Genomic DNA, 18,646 nt, shown 5'->3' on the forward strand with positions numbered 1-18,646 from the left:
ACAGAGGCTAACAGAATCACAGGAGGAACAAGCTCCAGCCAGAGACAGCTAGAACATCTAACACCAGAGATTATCAGATGGCAAAAGGCAAACTTAAGAATCTTACTAACAGAGACCAAGACCACTCAGCATCATCAGAACCCAGTACAACCACCTCAGTGAATCCTGGATACCCCAACACACCTGAAAAGCAAGATTTTGGTTTTAAATCATATCTCATGATGCTGGTAGAGGATTTTAAGAAGGGCATTAATAACTCACTTAAAGAAATATAGGAGAACACTGCTAAACAGGTAGAAGTCCTTAAAGAGAAAGCACAAAAATACCCTAAAGAATTACAGGAAAACACAACCAAACAGATGATGGAATTGAACAGGGATCTAAAATTGGAAGTAAAAACAACAAAGAAAACCCAAAGGGAGCCAACTCTGGAAATAGAAATCCTAAGAAAGAAATCAGGAACCATAGATGCGAGCATCAGCAACAGAATACAAGAGATGGAAGAGAGAATCTCAGGTGCAGAAGATTCCATAGAAAATATGAACACAACAATCAAAGAAAATGCAAAATGCAAAAAGATCCTAACTCAAAACATCCAGGATATCGAGGCCACAATAAGAAGACAAAACCTAAGGACATTAGGTATAGATGAGAATGAAGATTTTTAGCTTAAAGGGCCAGTAAATATCTGCAACCAAATTATAGAAGAAAGCTTCCCTAACCTGAAGAAAGAGATGCCCATGAACATACAAGAAGCCTACAGAACTTCAAATAGACTGGACCAGAAAAGAAATTCCTCCCGACATATAATAATCAGAACAACAAATGCACTAAATAAAGATAGAATATTAAAAGCAGTAAGGGAAAAAGGTCAAGTAACATATAAAGGCAGACCCATTAGAATTACACCAGACTTCTCACCAGACACTATGAAAGCCAGAAGATCCTGGACGGATGTTATACAGATCCTCAGAGAATACAAATGTGAACTCAGGCTACTATATCCAGCAAAACTTTCAATTACCATAGATAGAGAAACCAAAGTATTCCATGACAAAACCAAATTCACAAAATATCTTTCCATGAATCCAGCCCTTCAAAATATAATAAAGTGAAAACTCCAACACAAGGACATAAATTATGCCCTAGTAAAAGCAAGAAAGTAATCCTTTAACAAACCAAAAAGAAGATAGTCACAAGAACAGAATCCCAACTCTAACAACAAAAATAACAGGAAACAACAATAATTTTTCATTAATATCTCTTAATATCAATGGACTCAATTCCCCAAGACATAGACTAACAGACTGGATACATAAACACGATCCAAAATTTGCTGCTTACCAGAAACCCTCCTCAGGGAAAAAGACAGAGACTACATCAGAGTAAAAGGCTGGAAAAGAATTTTCCAAGAAAATGGTCCCAAGAAACAAGCTGGAGTAGCTATTCTAATATTGATTAAAATCAACTTCCAATCCAAAGTTATCAAACAAGACAAGGAGGGGTGCTTTATATTCACCAAAGTCAAAATCTTATGAGATGAACTCTCAGTTCTGAATATCTATGCTTCAAATGCAAATGTACCCACATTCAATAAAGAAACTTCAGTAAAGCTCAAAACACACATTGCACCTCACACAATAATAGTGAGAGACTTCAACAGCTCACTCTCATCAATGGACAGATCCTGGAAACAGAAACTAAACAGATACACATTGAAAATAACAGAAGTCATGAAGCAAATGGATTTAACAGCTATCAACAGAACATTTAATCCTAAAACAAAACTATATATGTTCTTCTCAGCACCTCATGGTACCGCCTCCAAAATTGACCATATAATCTGTCACAAAACAAGCCTCAACTAATACAAAAGTATTGAAATTATCCCATACATCTGATCAGATCACCACAAGGGCTAATCTTCAATAACAGCATAATTAATAGAAAGCCAACATTCATGTGGAAGCTGTACTACACTTTACTCAATGATAACTTGGTCAATGAAGAAAAAAAGAAAGAAATTAAAGACTTTTTAGAGTTTAATGAAAATGAAGCCACAACATACCCAAACTTATGGGACACAATGAAAGCCGTTCTTAGAGGAAATCTCATGGTTCTGAATGCAGCCAAAAAGAAACTAGAGAGAGCATACACAAGGAGCTTGACAGCACACCTAAGAGCTCCAGAACAAAATGAAGCAAATTCACCCAAGAGGAGTAGACAGCAAGAAATAATCAAACTCAGGGGTGAAATCAACCAAGTGGAAACAGAAAGAACTATACAAAGAATCAACCAAACCAGGAACTGTTTTGTTGTTGTTGTTTGTTCGGTTGGTTGGTTGGTTGGTTTTAGAGAATCAATAATATAGATAAACCCTTAGCCAGACTAAGTAGAGGCCACAGGGACAGTATCTTAATTAACAAAATCAGAAATGAAAAGGGAGACATAACAACAGAACCTGAGGAAATCCAAAACATCATAAGATCCTACTGCAAAAGGCTATATTCAACAATATGAGAAAACTTGGATGAAATGGACAATTTTCTAGTCAGATACCAGGTACCAAAGTTAAATCAGGATCAGATTAATGATCTAAACAGTCCCATATCCCCTAAAGAAATAAAAGCAATCATTATTAGTCTCCCAACCAAAAACAGCGCAGGACCAGGTGGGTTTAGCGCATAGTTCTATCAGACTTTCAAAGAAGACATAGTTCCAATTCTCCTCAAACTATTCCACAAAATAGAAACAGAAGGTACTCTACCCAATTCATTCTATGAAGCCACAATTATTGTGATACCTAAACCACACAAAGATACAACACAGAAAGAGATCTTAAGACCAATTTCCCTTATGAATATCGATGCAAAAATATTCAATAAAAACCTCGCAAACTGAATCTCAGAAAACACCAAAATGATCATCCATCATGACTAAATAGGCTTCAAGCCAGGGATGCAGGAATGTTTTAATATATGGAAATCCATCAACATAATCTTAAACAAATTTAAAGACAAAAACCACAAGATTATCTCTTTAGATGCTGAGAAAGCATTTGACAAAATCCAACACCCATTCGTGATAAAAGTTGGAAAGATCAGGAATTCAAGGCCCATACCTAAACATAATAAAAGTAATCTACAGCAGACCAGTAGCCAACATCAAACTAAATGGAGAGAAACTTGAAGCAATCCCACTAAAATCAGGAACTAGACAAGGCTGTCCTGTTTCTCCATACCTATTCAATACAGTACTTGAAGTCCTAGCCAGAGCAATTAGACAACAAAAGGATAACAAGGGGATACAAATTGGAAAGGAAGAAGTCAAAATATCACTATTTGCAGATGATATGATAATATATAAGTAACCCTAAAAATTCCACCAAAGAACTCCTAAAACTGATAAACAGCTTCAGTGCTGTAGCTGTATATAAAATTAACTAAAAAACAAACAAAAAATCAGTGGCCTCATTCTACACAAAGGATAAACAGGCTGAGAAAGAAATTAGGGAAACAATACCATTCACAATAGTCACAAATAATAAAAAATACCTTGGTGTGACTTTACCTAAGGAAGTGAAAGATCACTATGATAAGAACTTCAAGTCTCTGAAAAAAATCATAAAATTGCATAGCTTCTGTAAAGCAAAGGACACTGTCAATAAGACAAAAAGGCAACCAACAGATTGGGAAAATATCTTTCCCAATCCTAAATCCAATAGAGGTCTAATATCCAGTATATACAAAGAACTCAAGAAAACCAAATACTCGACTGAGGAATAGGGAATGGCTGACAAGCACCTGAAAAAATGTTCAACACCCTTAGTCATCAGGGAAATGCAAATCAAAAATAATCCTGAGATTCTACCTCACACCAGTCAAAATGGCTAAGATCAAAAACTCAGGTGACAGCAGGTGCTAGCAGGGATGTGGAGAAAGAGGGATAGTCCTCCATTGCTGGTGGGATTGCAAGCTGGCACAACCACTCTGGAAATCATTTTGGCATTTCCTCAGAAAATTGGACATAGTACTACCAGAAGATCCAGCAATACCACTTTTGGGCATATACTCAGAAAATGTTCCAACATGTAATAAGGACACATGCTCCACTATGTTCATAGCAGCCTTATTCATAATAGCCAGAAGCTAAAAATGATCCCAGATGCCCCTCAACAGAGTAGTGGATACAGAAAATATGGTACATTTACACAACGGATTAATACTCAGCTATTAAAAACAATGAATTCACAAAATTTTTAGGCAAGTGGATGGATCAGGAGGATATCATCCTGAGTGAGGAAACCTGGTCACAAAAGAACACACATGGTATGCACTCACTGGTAAGCCGCTATTAGCCCAGAAACTTACAATATCCAAGATACTTTTGCAAAACACATGAAACACAAGAAGAAGGAAGACCAATGTTTGGATACTTCGTTCCTTCTTAGAATGGGAAACAAAATACCCATGGAAGGAGTTACAGAGATTAAGTTTGGAGCTGAGAAGGAAGGAAAGACCATCCAGAGACTGCCCCACCCATGGATTCATCCCATAAACAACCACTGAAACCAGACACTATTGCATATGCCAGCAAGATTTTGCCGGGCGTGGTGGCGATTTTGCTGAAAGGACCCTGATATAGCTGTCTCTTGTGAGGCTATGCCAGTGCCTGGTAAATACAGAAGTGGATGCTCACAGTCATCTATTGGATAGAACAGAGGGCTCCCAATGGAGGAGCTAGAGAAAGTACCCAAGGAGTTAAAAGTATCTGCATCCATACAGGAGGAACAACAATATGAACTAAGCTGTACTTCCAGAGTTTGTGTCTCTAGTTGCATATGTATCAGAGGATGGCCTAGTTGGTGATCAATGGGAGGAAAGGCCCTTGGTCCTATGAAGTCTCTATGCCCCAGTACAGGGGAATGCCAGGGCCAGGAAGTGGGAGTGGGTGTGTTGTGGAGCAGGGCAGGGGTAGTATATAGGGGACTTTCAGAGAGGAAACTAGGAAAGGGGATAACATTTGAAATGTAAATAAAAAAATCTAATAAAAAATAAATAAAAAGTATGTAGTTCCATAATCTACATAGAATATTTCATTTATTTGAGGTCATTAAAGCCTAGAAATGGATTTAATGAAGGCCTTTAAAATATTTGTATTAGCTGCTTTTCTGTGGCAACGATAAAACACCCTGACCAAAGCAAATGACAGACAATGTGGTTTATTTTGGATTACAGTTCCAAAGTAACAGATCCTATCCTGCAGGCAGGAAACAAAGGAATTATATGTCATCTACACATAGCACACAGGTTCCTGTTAAGTGACATGTCTTTCAGAAACTCTCTACCTTAAAGTGGAAATACCCGGTTTCTTTGGAGACTCAGATATGACATGCAATGTTTTTCTGGAAATTATTGTATGAGAGGATGTTTTTGCTGAAGCAGACACATAGGAGGCTGTTTTTGCTAAGAACATATACATGGTGCTTTTCTAGATGCAACCTCGAGAAAGGGCATGTAACATTTTGCTAGAGAAAACACTTGAACAAACATATGATACTTGGAAAGGGTATAAATGTAGCCTGACAGTGGACGATACTGTGTGCTATTGGTTTACCTTGTAACTCTTTGCCTATTAACATTTGACCTGACCTTATAGGGTGAAACACACCAAAGAACTGATGGTGGTCTGCCAGCTTCTTACTGCTTCTACAGACTTGGGCCGATTGTCATTGCTGATTCATGAATGGTGATTTTGAGTAAAATAGGCAACCATTGCTAATTCGTATGAACTGAACTGCTAATATCCTGCAATGCTGATTGAATTCGTTACAAAGAACTATTTCTAAATAGGTCCGCATCCTCCTTTGCCCTTTTATGCTTCCCTTTACACTACCGTTGGTGGGTGGTAGGCGAGAATGGAGGTTAAAGCATTTAAGTACACTTATTAAAGTACGTTTTGAGAAATTTGAGTATATAACCTTCTAGTTTTTTCATAATCTTCACAACAGTGCCATAATCTGAACATGAAATATGTAAATATATGAACATATAGTGGGTAATTTTCATAAAAGAAACTAAAAACAACAACAAAATTCAAAAATATTTGAATCTCTCTAAATATTAGGGAAATTCAAATATTGTCCCCATTGTTCAAACAGTCATCAATTTTGTGTGCATAATATAGACCCCATTATATCACAATTTTCATTATGAAAAAGAGAACATAATAATGTAGACTACATAAATGTAAAGCAAGGATGGAATAAAAATACTTTTACATTTCAGAATCCTTGGGTTTTGGTATAATACAGAGATAATTCTTGACAAATTCGGTTAGTGTAAGATTAGTGTAGGATTAGAGATTCAGAGAGTTTGTGTGACATTATAATTGACATATCAGAGAAAATGCAGTGTGCATGACAATAAAGCTATATTTCAAAACCCTAATTCTTTCAAATTCTAATTGTACTAGCTAATCATAATGAAAGATTAAATGTAGTTCAGAACACCATCAGAAACATATGTTGCAGATAAATTACATTGTACACATTTAATAAATGTTGTAATGAAGTCCCTTAACTTCGTAAGATAATGCATGCTAATAGTGCACAATTTAATATTATATACTTTCTGAGTGATTAACACATTTGCAACTTTTTATTGCCATTGTAGAATTTCAATAAACATTTGTTAAAAATGAAACCTGAAATTTATAAGAGATTTAGTATTTCAACTAAATGACTAGATAGTGATCTTTGTTTGGGTTTCTATTGTTGTAATGAAATACTACAACCAAAAGCAACTTATAAAATAAAGCATTTAATTGTACTTATGGTTTCAGAGGGTTAGATTTCAGGGTGGCAGAGTAAAGGCATGGTGCCAAAAGCAACAGAAGACTCACATGCTAATTCTCAAGCATGGGGCTGAGAAACCCAGTTGAAAATGCCCTGGACTTCTTAAGCATAGAAGTCCACACCAAGTGATGCACCTTTTAGAACCAGGCCATATCTCCAAATCTTTCCCAAACAGTTCCACCAGTTTGGAACTCACATATTCAAATATGTATGACTATGGGAACCATTCTCAACAAGTTACCCAATAGCCTAGCATATAAATGTGATACACTAGATGATGACACCATGAATTACAGAAAAGCACACCAACAGCACTTAGAGGCAAATGTTTTAGGACCCTGTGAAGGGCATAGTTTTTCAGAGGTTATAGGGCTTATTCATTTTCTGCGGCTTGATAAAAGATTGCTAGCAATATCTCCATGAATAATGTCACATGTTATGTCACAGTTCTATGAGTCACATATGTACGTAGATCTAATATTAGACCTCTTCTGAGAGACAAAACTCAAAGTATGAGCTGGGATTCAATTCATGGGTAGTCCCTGGAGTAGACTTACTGGCTCACTCAGTTGTTTCCAGAATCCAATTACATATACCTAGAGTATAGAGCTCTGAGTCTTCTTACTGACCTTTACCTTTACCTGGGGATCATTATTACATTATTTTAGAAGCCACTTGTCTTATGTACCATTTCTCCTGTCCATCATCAGAGTAAGCTATGTCCCACAGAATCATTCTCTGTTGAAATTTTTATACACTTTCTTATTCTTTTCACAGAAAGATTTCAAATCCCTTGAAGAGCTCACCTGGTTAAATTAGGCCCACTAAAGAGTTTTCCCTTAAAGTCAATTGATCTAGACCTCATTGACATGAACAAAATCTATTCACAGTGTCTCCTATGTTATTGCTTGATAGGGTATCTGCAGGAAGTGAAACAGAATTTTGTCTCATAGGGACAATGCTTTTATATATATATATATAATAGTAAGATTTCTATTTCCAAATGAAAGCTTTGTGCTTCTGTGCCTCATGATTCCTCAAAAGAAAGTCATTCACAGGTCTTGGTATTTATTTCCATTAGGGCTTATAAGGGAATTCAGAAGCACAAATGTACAGCTTGCTCTAGCATTAGACTGTCAGAAACCAAACCAGGTATGAGTCTCTTAAATTGTGAAAGAATGTATAGAAATTTTACATCAGAGTTTTATAATCCTGGATTAAACCACAAACACCAAATGGAGGAAACATGAATGTTCGGCATTGAGAAGAAAGGCTGAGTGGGGACCTGAGGAGACCTCATAGGGAGACTGAAAGGGAAGACCACTTAACTGCAAAATTGGCTTGTTCACTACTCTATTTTATTAACAAATAGTCTTTTCTTCTTAAGGGACTTGTCCTGCAGTCAATGATGGATAAATAAGTCAGAAATGTGTGTTTTCCCCTTCCTTCTGTGTGCTGTTTGAACTCCAAGCCTGTTGATCTATCCAGAGAAGGGTCTCCAGTTTCTGTACCTCCAATTCATGGGGCATAACTGTATTCAGTGCAACCAGCAGACCAAATATCCCCTAGTGATCCCTCCTCCTGTTTATCTCCTACAACCTAGGCATGCATACAGGATGAAATATGGAGTCTGCACATATGAATTTAATTTCTTGGAACTATTTTATCTCTTTAGGAGGCTGACTGACATCAAAGCTTTTCACTGGTTTCTTTTTATCCACTTTGTCCTCTTCTCATCACTTAAATATGCTTTTAGACTAAAAATTACCTTGGTATTTTTATTATTATTTTGCACAAATGGATGTTCTGCCTCATACTTACTACACATTGTGGGCAATACTTCTCTCCCACCAAATACACTGACAACAGCTTCCCTGAGACCAGCATTGTTAATGACAAAGGTAGATTATATTCTGGGGTTAGGAGAAAAGGCTCATAAGAAATATTTTGAGAAGAAAAGAAGTGGAGAAAATGCACAAGCTGCTTCTCTCCAGCCTGAAAAGAACTCTAATTCAATGTGCATACATGCCACCGGTCCTCCTGGCATCACATGCTAAGTTAATTATACATTTGTTCAGTAAGTTTTGAGACAATGATGAATGGAAGGTAGGTTCATTGAATTTATAGGAGATCAAAGGGACATATGCTTAGAAGCAATAACATAATTCTTCCTTGAACTACTGAAGAGTTTTATGAATCAGGTGATTCCAAATTTGCTTTGTTTATTTGTTTTTAAAATATGAAAGGAGAAAAAATGTTTTCTTGACCTATATCTTAGGATCAGCAATAGATGTAGAGTACCAGTTAGTACCTAACATTCTGAAATAAATAATGGATGTTTAAGAAGAATGTTGTGTGTAGACTCCTCCAACATCTTAATTAGCGAGCCTTATGAAAGGTTTGAAAAAGTTTATCCTGGTAAGTGATAGGGCACATGAAACAGGAAAAGACAACCAGCTTTTCTTCTTGTACCATCAGTAGATTTGCTTTGATCTGCCCATCCTATAGTTTAATCTACTTGTTAACATCTGGAATCTGAAGTGGAATACACACTGTTTATATGTGCTTAACTGACAATCATAGGAGTTGGAGTACTTTATGTATTAACCCCAATTCATATACAGAAGAGTACTGTCGAAATATAGGGTTATCATGCCTTATATTCCCAAAGCCTGTAAAAACTTCCAATTAAATATACGAACTAACAGAAAGAAGGTCTTGTTTCTTTGAAGGCAGGCAGGTATTTAGGTTAAAGTAGAAAGGGCTTTAAATAAAATCAGGAAAAGCAAGAATGACACAGTATATTCAGTCATCTCTGTGAAGTAGAAACAATTAAGAGCTACCTTGAAGATAAAGACCTATAAACACAAAGACTCAGGACAGTAAGGCAGAAGTATCTTACATTCAAAGTCTTCCAAGTCTGCAGAGCGAATGCAGGATCAATGTGGGCAACTTAATGAGGCCTTATTTCAAAATAAAGTTGAAGAGTAGACTAAGTATCTAGTTCATTGTTAGAGACTTTGCCTAAATGTGCAGAAGACCCTGGGTTCCACCTTCAGTTCCAAAGCCATAATACTGCCAATAATTTGGTGTTAAGAAAACATATCTGAAGTAATAATAGTAAGCTAACGTCCAAGAAAATAATCTCAAAGGAATAAAGAAGACATTTAACCAAGAACCTTGAAGGAATGTCAGGTGCATTTTCCTCTGAGATGACATCTCTCCATCAATGGACATTTGCAACATGACCAAATAGAGATGACAACACAAAGGAAAAAAATAATGGAAATGTGGTTTTGGACAAATATGGAGCAGACACCTGAAAACACCAGGGAAATAGTTTGGTCTGGCTTGTGCACACAAGGCTCCTGTATTTCTCTATTCACTGAACAAATATTAATGTAAACCTTTCTTGATCTCATTGCACACTAGGGATCTGGAGGTAGAAAGGAGACTTGCAAACAGAGAGTAAATAAGCCAGTGTTAATGGAGGTTGTTCTAACTGTGAGGAGGTAAGAACATTGGACAAGCAACACAGAATATTGGAGTCTGTTGGCCTTTGGTGGTGCCATCCAAGTTCTCAGCTAGGAGTGCCATGGACCAGTTTCCTGAGCCTGAAAAACCCATAAATTAAACTAGCTAATAAGTGTTATTATTTTATAAACCTAATATTTGCTATTTTCAAATATGACTATATTCAAATATCAAGTATCCCAAACTAAATAAATTATATAGGCAAGAGATATGTTTTGCCTCTACTTTTCCTTTTCTGAATACTTATTCTATCAATTTTTCATCCATTAAAAACTTTAATGCTTGACATTACTTGCTCAAAGGAAAATAGTTTCCAGAATGTAGTCAGTTAAATGTAAAAGTTCAGAGACTTTGAATTAGTTTGTGTTGTACACAGATGCATGCGATAGAAACATCAACATGAACTAAGTAAATCCAGTTAGTATATGCATCTTGATAAGCACTTAAAACTGATATAGATGCTCAAAGCTATCAAGGACTCACTGTCCTTCTTTCCATGGATCCACATGTCTCATGTCACTACTTTCAAGGTGCTTTCATGGTCAAATATTGATTCTAGAAGTCTGGGTTTCAGACCACCTTTTAGCCAATGTGAATATGAGAAAGACAAACACTGAAAATGTTGTACTCGTCAACCATACTCAACATCTTGAACATAATTAGGGACCATTTTTATGAGTGATAGGACTTTGAGAAAGCTCTTTTAGAGAGTGTTGTATTGCGTCTTATTCAAATATGTAGTATATCAGGAAAAAAAAAGCAAAGTCTGTATAGCTTGCTTTCTGTCCCCTTTGTCCTCATTAATGCAGTGACAATTTGAAATAGAGAGAGAAAATGGAAAAGCACATAGGTTTGTGTAAAACATGGTAGAGAAATTAATTCAGAAACCCAGGGATAAATGGAAGGAGGGGATACTTCAAATGGAAGTTTGAAGTAGTTCCAAGGTAAAGAAACACTAGAGCAATGCAAATTATTCCACACTGGATACCTCTAAAATGCATGAGACTATCAAATCAAAACAAAAATTGAAGTTCTATTATCTCAGAAGATGGCCAACATATAAATCAGTTAGAATCCACACAGACTACTAACATAGCAGCCACCACTGCTGCATCTGGTTTGATGTTTCTTCTAGAGTTAAACATGCTTCTCCTAACAGCCCATTCCTTATAGCCCCACACAGAACCTGAATGAATGCATGAATGCAAAAATGAAAGAGAATGACAGACTCATAAAAAATACATCTCAATGTCTTTATAGGATTTATTAATCCACACTAAAAAGTGGCATCAAACCTATTTCACTCAACTGGAAAATGTATCTAAGAGGGTGACAAAAAGAACAGCAAAGACCTACAGTGCAGGTATGTGGTGCACTACATATGTGTGTTTGCAAATATGTCAAATAAATTCCAGGCTTTCTATGATATATTAAATTCAAGAATCTTCAGTCTCTGAATCATATCACTTCCTATGTTCTAAGACATCATGAATGCAGAAACCACACCGACATAGTATGAACTGGTTATTATCAGGAACCAAAGGTATGGGTTCTTCCTATAATGGTATAGGGCCAACGGTCAAACTTTGATCTTGAAGCGCTTTCCTTATAAAGTATGATATATATTGTGCATTTGAAGAAGAAAATATTCACTATTAGAAGAGCAATTCCAGCATTTTTCCACATTTCCCAAACTTTTTATAGCTATTCAGATTATCTTACAGTAAATGTGGGCACTAATGGCAATATAAATCTTGGTTAAAGCTTCTAAGAACTTACTGCATGATCCCATATGTGCTTCTCCCTCACAACAAAGCTGTTCTTGCATACCAGTTGCCACAGTTTGAAATAACATGGTACAGCCTACTCCTTGCTTTCCGGGAGAAAGCAGTAGAAGCCACAATTTCCTCAAAGGATCACAGCATGCAAAGAACCAAAGCACAGTAAGTCGCTGGCATGGTAGGTACCAGTAGCAACCAGGGTATTTGCAATCAAATACACAATTATATTGTAAAGATGAATGGAGTTTCTTAAAGGTAAGAAAAATGAGTTCTCCAAGTTAGAGAGACCAATTTCATTAAATATATTTTAATATGCCTTTTTTTCCCACTTAGGGTAATTAAACTAATGATCCCACCATGTGCTATTTTTCCACTATTATTCTTGCATTTCATTCTTTAAACATTTTTCTTCTGGATACTGAAACCAACTCTTGCAGCCCATTCTTACTAATTCATTTTCCTGCATTCTTTTTAAAATAAAATTCCCATAAGCAAGTATTTCTTTTGTAGTTAAAAGAAAAGTTAACAACTTGCAAAAGTAGATAGAAATACTATAAAGGCTCAAGAATGAAATTATAGTAGTCCCAAAGAAGTGAGAAGAAAAAACTGTCAAAGGGCAGCCCCTCCTTCGTGCCCCATGGGACCCATGGCCATGTAAGATGGTCCCTAGGAGCTGTCAGAAATGGAAACTCAGGCCAAAACAAACAAACAAACAAAAATCCAAAACACCTTAGCCTCCAAGTGCCAGCTGTCCACCGTGAGATACCTTCTTTTCTGCCTCAGCCTACAGCCTAGTGAAATACCAAGGCAGGAGTTGTCCGACAGGAAAATGTATACAGTGGCTGCTCCTCCTCTCCAGCCTCCCCCAGGAGCCCCACTGAGATGACCCCCTAAGCCAAAGCTACCTGTGGGCCTGATACAGAGAAAGGAGTGAAGAAAGAATATCAATCCTGAGCAGGAATACCCCACCAATACCCAAGCTTCCCACAAAACTCCACCAATCCCTGAACATAAAAACTCACCAAATAATGAACAGGAAACCCCACCAATCAATAAGGTCACCAAGATCAGGACTCGATATTCCACCAAAACTCAGTCTGGACATCTCTGTCCTGGATAGCTCTGCCCCCTAAGAAACCCTACATAAGCACTGCCCCTCCTGGGAACAGGGGAATCCATCCCAGGATTTGTCCCTCCTCTCCCTGGACCCTCCATAAATCTCTTTCATGAATTTTCTGTCTGGTGTGACTCTCTCATCAGAAGACTCCAAGAAGAAAATGGCAAAGAATAGAAGAAGAGAAGCAAAGAAGGAACAGGGCTGCGGTGCCAGCTCAGCTGAGGATACCGTTCCCCAGGAGCTGACGAGGAGGTGTTCCTCCTCAGCAATGCCTCTGCATAGGAGGCTTCCTTTCAGAGCTGTGTGGTCCCTGAGCTCGCTTGTCTCAGGATGACCCTCCCTTGGGACACTGATCCACCTGGGCCTCCATGTCTCAGGGTGTCCTTCCACTGGAACACCTTTTTCCTTCAGAACTGCATGGTTCCTGAGCTTCTCAGTCCCAAGTGTCCTTCCATCTGAGCAGAAAGACTTAGAATCATTCATAACTCTTCAGTCACTTATTTTTTGTTGCTTTAGTAAGCTATATAACTTTAGTTTCTACTTCTTTTTTTTTTTTTTTTTTGAGGTAGAGTGTTTGGTTGGTTGGTTTTGGGTTTTGGTTTATGCTACAAGTTTAAGGTCAAAAAGTAAAGTCATTTTTGTGTCCTACAGTTTGTTAATTCATCTAGTATTCTGATGGCTTTTCAAATGGAATTTTGTTGAGTCTCCTTTGAGAACACTCAAAATATAAATGAAACAAAGAAACAAACTAGAACAGACTCTTGCACTTTTCATCTGACACATTTTTAAGGGTTAGTTTTGCACTTGTTCATAGGCTTGTTAGTTTAAGTAAATATATAATTTAAAAAAAAAACCAAGGACTGTATATTTGCGTCTTGTTAATAGTCTTCAGAGGGGAACTTACAATAATAACTCATTACTAGATATAGTATCTTCAATATTTTTTCTGGTTTTGTTTTATTTCAAATATTTATTTCCTTAACATTTTCATACATGTATTAGATATTCTTTGATTAATGTTCTCCAAATTATCTTCTCATACTCTCTGCTCTCACACCAAATCCCTCTTTGCAAGAATTTCATGCCTTATTTTAGTTTGTGTGTGGCACCTTGCATTTAATTACAATTGCCTGCATGAGTATGTGTAGAGAATGAACAGAGGCAATGAACAAGAAGTTATTTCAGAGTTTTCTTGATTCCAGGGAGTTGAATTCCATCCATGATTTTTATGTTTTACTCAATAATGTTTACTGAACTAATGAAACCTTCATTTGGTAATGTTTTCATGTAAAAGTTACTTTTACTATTAAGTCTTATATTACACTGCTTGTTTCTAATATTATAAGATACCATTATGTTTATAATTTAATCTAATCCTAATTTTAAAATATTTTCCAGATAATACTTGGTGACATATCTTTTAAATTTCATTATGATTCTGTCCTCTCTCTGAGTGTGTGTGTGTGTGTGTGTGTGTGTGTATGTGTGGTTTGCAGGTGAAAGTCAGAAAACAAAATGAATTCAAGACATCACTTGTTTTATTTGGCAGGACACTTGGCAGCAAGTACCTTTATCCACTGAACCATCTTTCTAGCTCAAAGTTTTCTAATAGTTTGGACAACTTTACATCTATGTGAATTAGCAATATTGCCTAATAATATGTTTTATTGTACTTGTATGGATTTTGGTATGAAAAGAATGTTAGTTTAATTAAATAGCTTGGAAAATTTGTTTTATTTATTTGTAATGGATTGTGAAGTGCTAGTATTTTTTATTTAAAGATTTAAATTAATTTACTAAAGAAGATATCTAAGACTGGGAGGTTCTGTGGAGGAAAAGGTTTGAAGAGAGTCTTCATCTCTATAATAAATATAAAGTTACTGTATCTTAAAATTCTATTGGCAACTTAGGTAATTCTGTGTTCAAGATAATTTTTCACATTTTTTGCTGAAATTTTGTCATTTCATATTAACAGTGCTTCTTTATAATACTGTTAATGTTTGTAGGCCTTATAGTGTTGTCTCATTTTTAGCCAAAGAATGATTCTTTGTAGTAACAAGACTCAATTTTAGCAATGCTTGAGCGGACACTTGGTTAAACATCTGAACACTATAATCTTAAATTGAGAAAAAGAGAGGGAGAAGGAGAGAGAGAGAGAGAGAGAGAGAGAGAGACAGAGAGAGACAGAGACAGAGACAGAGAGAGATTGAGAGAGGAAGAGACAAAGACAGAATTTGAATAAAGGGACTCATGAATCTACATCTATAATCTGGAATAGCATAGTGTAAATCTAGTGTAAGGTGAAGCAAATGCTACTATATCGGACATGGGCATGGCAAGTAAACAAGAGAAAAAGAGTACCAAGAGCAGGCACAAGAGTTAGAGACACACTTCTTCTCAAAGTCAGGAGTCCCATAAATGTACTAAGTTAACAGCTATACTGTACATGAAGAGAACTTGGTGTGTACCAATGTAGGCCCTGTGCTGGTTGGTTCAGTTTCTGTGAGCTCATATATACCTTGCTTTGTTGATTCAGAGTGCTTTGTTCTCTTGTTATTTTCCCATCCCCTCTGTCTCTTATAATATGTCTGCCTTCCCTTTCTAAGAGTTCTGCGGGATTTGATGAACACCTCCAATTTAGATTCTCTTTCTGCATAATGCCTGCCTGTCAGTCTCTGAATCTGTTTCCATCTGCTGCCAAAGGATATCTCTCTGATGATGACTCATTAAAGCACTGATCTATGCATATAGAAAAATATCATTAGGAATCATTTTATTAATTATTTTTAAGTTTTAGATTAGTAGTGTTCTGTTTTATTCTAAGTGTTTTGCTAGCTGAACTCTGGTTATTGGTTACTCAAACAATACCAGGTGTGGATTGCTTCTAGTGGAGCAGTCCTTAGGTCACATTATACACTGATATTGGTTGCTTACTCTCACATGGCACTGTTGCCCTAGCAAATTTTGCAGGTAGGACAGATTGTATGACAATGGTTTGTGCCCTCATTTTTCTTCCATTATCATGCAGAGTCCTTTCCTGTACCAAGAAGCTAGAACATAAGGGTAAGGTTTTCATGTAGATAGCAGTTTCATTACTCCAAGTTCAGGGTGTCATGCAAGTGGCAGTCCAAGCAATGGGGCCCTGCTGTAGGTCTATGGACAGAAGCCTTTGTCTTAGCAAAAGCCTTTATTGTTTAGGGATTTCCATAAACTCCCTTGGCCCAAAACTTAATTGAAAGTCACCTACTCCTACCAGTGGAATGCTAGCCTTGCTATAAGAGATGGACAGTTGAGACTTTGTATCCCCCTTTACTAGGAATCCTAATTCACATCACATTCATAGATTAAAAAAAAACATTTTCAACACACTCAGTTTCCACACCACTCCCCAAATGCCTGCCTAGTTCCACTTCTTTTCTTTCCTCAGTCTCTCACTCCAACTCATTTCTCCTCTTGGTTCCCCCTCCTGGATCCATCCTCATTCTGCCCATAAAATTTATTTCTCATACCAAGAATGATCAGTGCATCCCTACTAGAAGTATCCCATTCACATATATTTTTCTTTCTGTGAGTGAGTTACCTCATTCAGAATTTTTTTCCCTAGTCACATCCACTTGCCTGTAAATTTCATGTCCTCACATTTTTTTGAACAGCTGAGTAAATCTCGGTTGTATCACATACAAATGTATCACATCTTCTTCATGAATTCCTCTATTGAGAAACAACTAAGTTGTTTCGAATTTCTAGTTATCATGAATAAAGCCATAGTGACCATTGTTGAACAACTGTAGTTGTGCTTGAATGGAGCATCCTTTGGGAATTTACCCAATAGTTACATACCTGGACTTTAATATAGATCAATTCCAAATTTTGTGAGGAAACACTACATTGCATTCCATAGTGGCTATAAAAGTTTTCACTCCCAACAGTGGAGGAGAGTTCCCTTTGTTCTACATGCTCTCAATCATGATTTGTCACTTAGGTTATTGATCTAAACTATCCTGAGTGATGTAAGTTGGAATTTCAAAGTACTTTTTATTTAAATTTATCTGACAGTTTAGAATATTGACCATATCTTTAAATGGTTTTCAGCCATTTGAAATTATGCTATGAGAAGTCACTGTTTAGATCTGTGCCTCAATTTTGAACTGAGTTGTTTGGTTTACTGTCTAGCTTCTTGAGTTCTTTCTGTGTTTTGAATATTAGCTCTTTATTGGATGTGGATTTGGTGAAAATATTTTCTCATTTTGCAGTATACCTCTTTATCTGAATGACAGTACCATTTGCCTTTAAATAGTTTTATGTAGTTTTATGAGGTCCCACATATTGTTGATCTTAGTGCCTATGCCATTGGTATTCTGCTCAGGTATTTGTTTCCTGTGACAATGAGTTCAAGGCTGTTCCCCACTTTTTCTTCTGTTTGGTTAAGTATATCTGATTTAATACTAAGATATTTGATCTTATTTGACTTGAATTTTGGGTAGGGTGAAAAACAGGGATCTGTTTGGGTTCTTCTACATGCAGGTATCCAGTGTGAACAGAACCAGTTTTTTAACATGCTTTGTTTTTCCATTGTGTATTTTTGGTTTCTTATCAAAATAAATTGTCAACCTTGATGGCTTCTTATCTATACTGTTAGACTTTTGGAGGGTGTTGTGGGATTGTGAGGTAGAGATTGTTATAGAAACTTTCTATATCCCTCTTTAATTGTGATTCACAGTTATCGAAATCATTGTCAAACTAGCTTCCTGGTCTTGTACAGTCAGCAGAAGCAGGGATGATGGATTTCCACATTTTCTGGTTCCAACAGGGACCATAGATATTGAAATGCTCTCAGCGTCTGCCTCAGATCTCAGTATGGCCTCTGTATAGACCATGGACATCAACATGGGCCTCTGATGAAGCATAGATTATTTTTTTTAGGGGAATTAATAAGAGAGCACTAGGGAAGACTGGGAAGTGAACATTATCTGAGTGTATAGTGTAAAATTACCAAATCCTCAATGATCAATAAAAATATGTCAAAAAATAAATTGTCCATATGTTATTTTGGGGTCATCAGTTTGATTCCATTAATCAATGTCTGTTTTTTATATGAATAATGTGTGGGTAAATGTCAGATAAATTACTATAGCTTTAACAGACAACCTGTATTTAGAAATGGAGGGACACCAATGGAGTTCTTTTAGTGTTCAGTATTATTTTAGCTATCCTGAGGTTTTGTTTTTACTATATAATATTGAGAACTATCCTTTCAAAGTCTGATGTAAATGTAACTTTCATTCCACAGATGCCATTGTCATCTTGGAAGTTTACCATTAAATTATTTCACCTTTTCTAGTTCTATTTAAACTCTGG

This window comes from Mus musculus, chromosome 5 (genome assembly GCF_000001635.26).
Source record: "Mus musculus strain C57BL/6J chromosome 5, GRCm38.p6 C57BL/6J".
Lineage (NCBI taxonomy): Eukaryota > Metazoa > Chordata > Mammalia > Rodentia > Muridae > Mus > Mus musculus.